We start from the raw sequence: 9096 nt of genomic DNA on the forward strand, positions 1-9096 counted from the left end.
CCCCAAGTTAACATTAAGTTTCCTGACACGTACAGTGAATTTGTTGAGAATCGGATTTGGGGGAAATTTTGGCCCAAAAAAAGTTGACCCGCCGGCTTAGTAGTTTGAGTGCTTTTTTAATCATAAAATTTACGTTGTCTGATCTTTTTAAATTTTCACTATGTGAAAAGAGGGTTTAAAACTAGCATTTTGGTATAATTAATATGTAGCTATCATGCTACAGAGCTGAGATTTTAGCTGGAATGCTTTTCATACCTCAGTACAATATCGGCAATGATTTTGAAATGCCATATCGCAGAATCTATGCACAATAGGCTAAAAATAATCTTCACCCCAAGTTAACATTGAGATTCCTGACACATACAGTGAATTTGGTGAGAATCGGATTTGGGGGAAATTTTGGCCCAAAAAAACGACCCACCGGCTTAGCATTTTGAGTGCTTTTTGGAATAAAAAAGTTTATGTTGTCTGATCTTCTTTAAACTTGCAGTATGTGAAAAGGGGGGTTAAAACTAACATTTTGGTATGATTAATGTGCATCTATCATGCTCCAGAGCAGAGATTTTAGCTGGAATGCTTTTCATACCCAAGTACACTATCGGCAATGATTTTGAAATGCCATATCGCAGAATCTATGCACAATAGGCTAAAAATAATCTTCACCCCAAGTTAACATTGAGTTTCCTGACACGTACAGTGAATTTGGTGAAAATCGGATTTGGGGGAAATTTTGGCCCAAAAAACTTTGACCCGCCAGCTTAGTAGTTTGAGTGCTTTTTTGATCATAAAATTTTACGTTGTCTGATCTTTTTAAATTTTCACTATGTGAAAAGGGGGTTAAAACTAGCATTTTGGTATAATTATTATGTAGCTATCATGCTACAGAGCTGAGATTTGAGCTGGAATGCTTTTCATACCCAAGTACACTAATGGCAATGATTTTGAAATGCCATATCGCAGAATCTATGCACAATAGGCTAAAAATAATCTTCACCCCAAGTTAACATTAAGTTTCCTGACACGTACAGTGAATTTGTTGAGAATCGGATTTGGGGGAAATTTTGGCCCAAAAAAAGTTGACCCGCCAGCTTAGCATTTTGAGTGCTTTTTTGACCAAAAAATTTACGTTCTCTGATCTTCTTTAAACTTGCAGTATGTGAAAAGAGGGGTTACAACTAAAATTTTGGTATGATTAATGTGCATCTATCATGCTCCAGGACTGAGATTTTAGCTGGAATGCATTTCATACCCCAGTACAGTATCGGCAATGATTTTGAAATGCCATATCGCAGAATCTATGCACAATAGGCTAAAAATAATCTTCACCCCAAGTTAACATTGAGTTTCCTGACACGTACAGTGAATTTGTTGAGAATCGGATTTGGGGGAAATTTTGGCCCAAAAAAAGTTGACCCGCCGGCTTAGCATTTTGAGTGCTTTTTTGAACAAAAAAATTTACTTTGTCTGATCTTCTTTAAACTTGCAGTATGTGAAAAGGGGGGTTAAAACTAGCATTTTGGTATAATTAATATGTAGCTATCATGCTACAGAGCTGAGATTTTAGCTGGAATGCTTTTCATACCCCAGTACAGTATCGGCAATGATTTTGAAATGCCATATCGCAGAATCTATGCACAATAGGCTAAAAATAATCTTCACCCCAAGTTAACATTGAGTTTCCTGACACGTACAGTGAATTTGATGAGAATCGGATTTGGGGGAAATTTTGGCCCAAAAAAACCACCCACCAGCTTAGCATTTTGAGTGCTTTTTTGACCAAAAAATTTACGTTCTCTGATCTTCTTTAAACTTGCAGTATGTGAAAAGAGGGGTTACAACTAAAATTTTGGTATGATTAATGTGCATCTATCATGCTCCAGGACTGAGATTTTAGCTGGAATGCTTTTCATACCCCAGTACAGTATCGGCAATGATTTTGAAATGCCATATCGCAGAATCTATGCACAATAGGCTAAAAATAATCTTCACCCCAAGTTAACATTGAGATTCCTGACACATACAGTGAATTTGGTGAGAATTGGATTTGGGGGAAATTTTGGCCCAAAAAAACGACCCACCGGCTTAGCATTTTGAGTGCTTTTTGGATCAAAAAAGTTTATGTTGTCTGATCTTCTTTAAACTTGCAGTATGTGAAAAGAGGGGTTACAACTAAAATTTTGGTATGATTAATGTGCATCTATCATGCTCCAGGACTGAGATTTTAGCTGGAATGCATTTCATACCCCAGTACAGTATCGGCAATGATTTTGAAATGCCATATCGCAGAATCTATGCACAATAGGCTAAAAATAATCTTCACCCCAAGTTAACATTGAGTTTCCTGACACGTAGAGTGAATTTGTTGAGAATCGGATTTGGGGGAAATTTTGGCCCAAAAAAAGTTGACCCGCCGGCTTAGCATTTTGAGTGCTTTTTTGAACAAAAAGATTTACTTTGTCTGATCTTCTTTAAACTTGCAGTATGTGAAAAGGGGGGTTAAAACTAGCATTTTGGTATAATTAATATGTAGCTATCATGCTACAGAGCTGAGATTTTAGCTGGAATGCTTTTCATACCCCAGTACAGTATCGGCAATGATTTTGAAATGCCATATCGCAGAATCTATGCACAATAGGCTAAAAATAATCTTCACCCCAAGTTAACATTGAGTTTCCTGACACGTACAGTGAATTTGATGAGAATCGGATTTGGGGGAAATTTTGGCCCAAAAAAACCACCCACCAGCTTAGCATTTTGAGTGCTTTTTTGACCAAAAAATTTACGTTCTCTGATCTTCTTTAAACTTGCAGTATGTGAAAAGAGGGGTTACAACTAAAATTTTGGTATGATTAATGTGCATCTATCATGCTCCAGGACTGAGATTTTAGCTGGAATGCTTTTCATACCCCAGTACAGTATCGGCAATGATTTTGAAATGCCATATCGCAGAATCTATGCACAATAGGCTAAAAATAATCTTCACCCCAAGTTAACATTGAGATTCCTGACACATACAGTGAATTTGGTGAGAATTGGATTTGGGGGAAATTTTGGCCCAAAAAAACGACCCACCGGCTTAGCATTTTGAGTGCTTTTTGGATCAAAAAAGTTTATGTTGTCTGATCTTCTTTAAACTTGCAGTATGTGAAAAGGGGGGTTAAAACTAACATTTTGGTATGATTAATGTGCATCTATCATGCTCCAGAGCAGAGATTTTAGCTGGAATGCTTTTCATACCCAAGTACACTAATGGCAATGATTTTGAAATGCCATATCGCAGAATCTATGCACAATAGGCTAAAAATAATCTTCACCCCAAGTTAACATTGAGATTCCTGACACATACAGTGAATTTGGTGAGAATCGGATTTGGGGGAAATTTTGGCCCAAAAAAACGACCCACCGGCTTAGCATTTTGAGTGCTTTTTGGAATAAAAATGTTTATGTTGTCTGATCTTCTTTAAACTTGCAGTATGTGAAAAGGGGGGTTAAAACTAACATTTTGGTATGATTAATGTGCATCTATCATGCTCCAGAGCTGAGATTTTAGCTGGAATGCTTTTCATACCCAAGTACACTATCGGCAATGATTTTGAAATGCCATATCGCAGAATCTATGCACAATAGGCTAAAAATAATCTTCACCCCAAGTTAACATTGAGTTTCCTGACACGTACAGTGAATTTGGTGAAAATCGGATTTGGGGGAAATTTTGGCCCAAAAAACTTTGACCCGCCAGCTAAGTAGTTTGAGTGCTTTTTTGATCATAAAATTTACGTTGTCTGATCTTTTTAAATTTTGACTATGTGAAAAGGGGGTTTAAAACTAGCATTTTGGTATAATTATTATGTAGCTATCATGCTACAGAGCTGAGATTTTAGCTGGAATGCTTTTCATACCCAAGTACACTAATGGCAATGATTTTGAAATGCCATATCGCTGAATCTATGCACAATAGGCTAAAAATAATCTTCACCCCAAGTTAACATTAAGTTTCCTGACACGTACAGTGAATTTGTTGAGAATCGGATTTGGGGGAAATTTTGGCCCAAAAAAAGTTGACCCGCCGGCTTAGTAGTTTGAGTGCTTTTTTAATCATAAAATTTACGTTGTCTGATCTTTTTAAATTTTCACTATGTGAAAAGAGGGTTTAAAACTAGCATTTTGGTATAATTAATATGTAGCTATCATGCTACAGAGCTGAGATTTTAGCTGGAATGCTTTTCATACCTCAGTACAATATCGGCAATGATTTTGAAATGCCATATCGCAGAATCTATGCACAATAGGCTAAAAATAATCTTCACCCCAAGTTAACATTGAGATTCCTGACACATACAGTGAATTTGGTGAGAATCGGATTTGGGGGAAATTTTGGCCCAAAAAAACGACCCACCGGCTTAGCATTTTGAGTGCTTTTTGGAATAAAAAAGTTTATGTTGTCTGATCTTCTTTAAACTTGCAGTATGTGAAAAGGGGGGTTAAAACTAACATTTTGGTATGATTAATGTGCATCTATCATGCTCCAGAGCTGAGATTTTAGCTGGAATGCTTTTCATACCCAAGTACACTATCGGCAATGATTTTGAAATGCCATATCGCAGAATCTATGCACAATAGGCTAAAAATAATCTTCACCCCAAGTTAACATTGAGTTTCCTGACACGTACAGTGAATTTGGTGAAAATCGGATTTGGGGGAAATTTTGGCCCAAAAAACTTTGACCCGCCAGCTTAGTAGTTTGAGTGCTTTTTTGATCATAAAATTTTACGTTGTCTGATCTTTTTAAATTTTCACTATGTGAAAAGGGGGTTTAAAACTAGCATTTTGGTATAATTATTATGTAGCTATCATGCTACAGAGCTGAGATTTTAGCTGGAATGCTTTTCATACCCAAGTACACTAATGGCAATGATTTTGAAATGCCATATCGCAGAATCTATGCACAATAGGCTAAAAATAATCTTCACCCCAAGTTAACATTAAGTTTCCTGACACGTACAGTGAATTTGTTGAGAATCGGATTTGGGGGAAATTTTGGCCCAAAAAAAGTTGACCCGCCGGCTTAGTAGTTTGAGTGCTTTTTTAATCATAAAATTTACGTTGTCTGATCTTTTTAAATTTTCACTATGTGAAAAGGGGGTTTAAAACTAGCATTTTGGTATAATTATTATGTAGCTATCATGCTACAGAGCTGAGATTTTAGCTGGAATGCTTTTCATACCCAAGTAAACTAATGGCAATGATTTTGAAATGCCATATCGCAGAATCTATGCACAATAGGCTAAAAATAATCTTCACCCCAAGTTAACATTGAGTTTCTTGACACGTACAGTGAATTTGTTGAGAATCGGATTTGGGGGAAATTTTGGCCCAAAAAAAGTTGACCCACCAGCTTAGCATTTTGAGTGCTTTTTTGACCAAAAAATTTACTTTGTCTGATCTTCTTTAAATTTGCAGTATGTGAAAAGGGGGGTTAAAACTAGCATTTTGGTATAATTAATATGTAGCTATCATGCTACAGAGCTGAGATTTTAGCTGGAATGCTTTTCATACCACAGTACAGTATCGGCAATGATTTTGAAATGCCATATCGCAGAATCTATGCACAATAGGCTAAAAATAATCTTCACCCCAAGTTAACATTGAGTTTCCTGACACGTACAGTGAATTTGTTGAGAATCGGATTTGGGGGAAATTTTGGCCCCAAAAAAAGTTGACCCTCCGGCTTAGCATTTTGAGTGCTTTTTTGACCAAAAAATTTACGTTCTCTGATCTTCTTTAAACTTGCAGTATGTGAAAAGGGGGGTTACAACTAAAATTTTGGTATGATTAATATGCATCTATCATGCTCCAGAGCTGAGATTTTTGTTGGAATGCATTTCATACCCCAGTACAGTATCGGCAATGATTTTGAAATGCCATATCGCAGAATCTATGCACAAAAGGCTAAACATAATCTTCACCACATGTTAACATTGAGTTTCCTGACACGTACAGTGAATTTGGTGAGAATCGGATTTGGGGGAAATTTTGGCCCAAAAAACGTTTACCCACCAGCTTAGCATTTTGAGTGCTTTTTTGATCATAAAATTTACGTTGTCTGATCTTTTTCAATTTTCACTATGTGAAAAGGGGGGTTAAAACTACCATTTTGGTATAATTAATATGTACCTATCATGCCCCAGAGCTGAGATTTTAGCTGGAATGCTTTTCATACCCCAGTACAGTATCGGCAATGATTTTGAAATGCCATATCGCAGAATCTATGCACAATAGGCTAAAAATAATCTTCATCCCATGTTAACATTGAGTTTCCTGACACGTACAGTGAATTTGTTGAGAATCGGATTTGGGGGAAATTTTGGCCCAAAAAAAGTTGACCCGCCGGCTTAGCATTTGAGTGCTCTTTTGACCAAAAAATTTACATTCTCTGATCTTCTTTAAACTTGCAGTATGTGAAAAGGGGGGTTACAACTAAAATTTTGGTATGATTAATGTGCATCTATCATGCTCCAGAGCTGAGATTTTAGCTGGAATGCTTTTCATACCCAAGTACAGTATCGGCCTCTGATTTTGAAATGCCATATCGCAGAATCTATGCGCAATAGGCTAAAAATAATCTTCACCCCAAGTTAACATTGAGTTTCCTGACACGTACAGTGAATTTGTTGAGAATCGTTTTTGGGGGAAATTTTGGCCCAAAAAAACTTTGACCCGCCAGCTTAGCAGTTTGAGTGCTTTTTTGATCAAAAAATTTATGTTGTCTGATCTTTTTAAATTTTCACTATGTGAAAAGGGGGGTTAAAACTAGCATTTTGGTATAATTAATATGTACCTATCATGCTCCAGAGCTGAGATTTTAGCTGGACTGCTTTTCATACCCCAGTACAGTATCGGCAATGATTTTGAAATGCCACACTGAGCACTGGAGCAAATCAGGGCCGTGTTCACCTTGCTGACTCACAACTGTTTAGCAATGCATAGATCAAACCATATCACCAAGTTAGCGGATGACACGACCGTGGTGGGTCTACACACACACACACACACACACACACACACACACACATACACACAGGCACAATCAACTGTATGGACTGCACTGACCTACACCAAATACACATTTCCAATATACATCCATTTCTACATCACAACCCATATCAAACTGTTTACATACAGTTTTTGCTCTTTGCTACGGTGGCCGGGAAGTGCAAAACAAATTAACAAAACCGAAAACACATTAACAAAACCGAAAACACATTAACAAAACCCAAACCAAATTAACAAAACCGAAAACACATTAACAATACCCAAACCAAATTAACAAAACCGAAAACACATTAACAAAAACCCAAACCAAATTAACAAAACCCAAACCAAATTAACAAAACCGAAAACACATTAACAAAACCCAAACCAAATTAACAAAACCGAAAACACATTAACAAAACCCAAACCAAATTAACAAAACCCAAACCAAATTAACAAAACCGAAAACACATTAACAAAACCCAAACCAAATTAACAAAACCGAAAACACATTAACAAAACCCAAACCAAATTAAAAAAACCCAAACCAAATTAACAAATCAGAAAACACATTAACAAATTCGAAAACACAATGACAAGTCAGACAACCCAGAATCGGTAGTGTATCGTTTTTGAATGGAAACTTACCGATCATTGGACAAGACACCTGTCACTCAAGATATACAGGCATGGAATCTTATGTGTAATGTGTAAAGTTCTCCGTTTAAATAAAGTTCTCCGTTCAAGAAAATAACAGAATTAATCCACAGTAATTCATTCCATTCATCCATTCCAACTTTTCCATGTGGCAGACTGTTGAACTTCATGTATACTTTGAGTGACAGGTGTCTTGTCCAATCACAAACTATACCAACCGCTTCCGGGTTGTCTGAAATGTCGTTGTGTTTTCTGATTTGTTCATTTGTTTTCTGATTTGTTAATGTGTTTCATGCACCGATTCAGACAACCCGGAAGCGGTAGGTATAGTTTATGAATGGAAACTTACCGATCATTGGACAAGACGACTGTCATTAAAGATATAAAGGTGAATGAAATGTGTCTCGTCCGATGATGGCAAGTTTCCATTCACAAATTATACCAACCGCTTCCGGGTTGTCTGACTTGTTAATGTGTTTTCGGTTTTGTTAATTTGGTTTGGGTTTTGTTAATTTGGTTTGGGTTTTGTTAATTTGGTTTGGGTTTTGTTAATGTGTTTTCGGTTTTGTTAATGTGTTTTGGGTTTTGTTAATTTGGTTTGGGTTTTGTTAATTTGGTTTGGGTTTTGTTAATGTGTTTTGGGTTTTGTTAATGTGTTTTGGGTTTTGTTAATTTGGTTTGGGTTTTGTTAATTTGGTTTGGGTTTTGTTAATGTGTTTTCGGTTTTGTTAATTTGGTTTGGGTTTTGTTAATTTGGTTTGGGTTTTGTTAATTTGGTTTGGGTTTTGTTAATTTGGTTAATTTGGTTTGGGTTTTGTTAATTTGTTTTGCACTTCCCGGCCACCGTACATTTCTGCACATGCAATATAGAACATACAGCATATACACTGGTTGGCACTGCTTTTGTGTATTGTCTTTTGTGTGTTCATTTTTGTGTAATGTCTTGTATTTTGTCCTTTATGTCTTTTGTCCTGCACTGTCTTTCTGTCTTTTGGCTTGCACTGACATACGGATATGTATGGTGACTGTCGGAACTCAGAGTCCTTCTCCAAGTGGACATATCACAGGGTGAACCGCACTTTTAGACTTTTAGCCGAATATTAACTATTTAAATTAACTATTTAACTATTTACTATCAAATTAACTATTTAAATTAACTATTAAACTATTTATTTAAACTTTAAACTTTACTGTTAACACTATAATTGATACAAATAAAACAATGAGAAGACTCTCCAAACCTGGATGAGAATTAGCAAACTTCTTTATTGCAGCCAATCAGACAACAATTCCATTGAGCTCAAGGAAAAATTTCTAAGTCAAAAGCAATCAAATGAAAAACCCAAAAGCGGAGCCCCCTGCAACCCAAAAAGTTCGAACACAAAAAGAACTATCCCCAGAAAATCT

This window comes from Tachysurus vachellii, chromosome 18 (genome assembly GCF_030014155.1).
Source record: "Tachysurus vachellii isolate PV-2020 chromosome 18, HZAU_Pvac_v1, whole genome shotgun sequence".
Classification (NCBI taxonomy): Eukaryota; Metazoa; Chordata; class Actinopteri; order Siluriformes; family Bagridae; genus Tachysurus; species Tachysurus vachellii.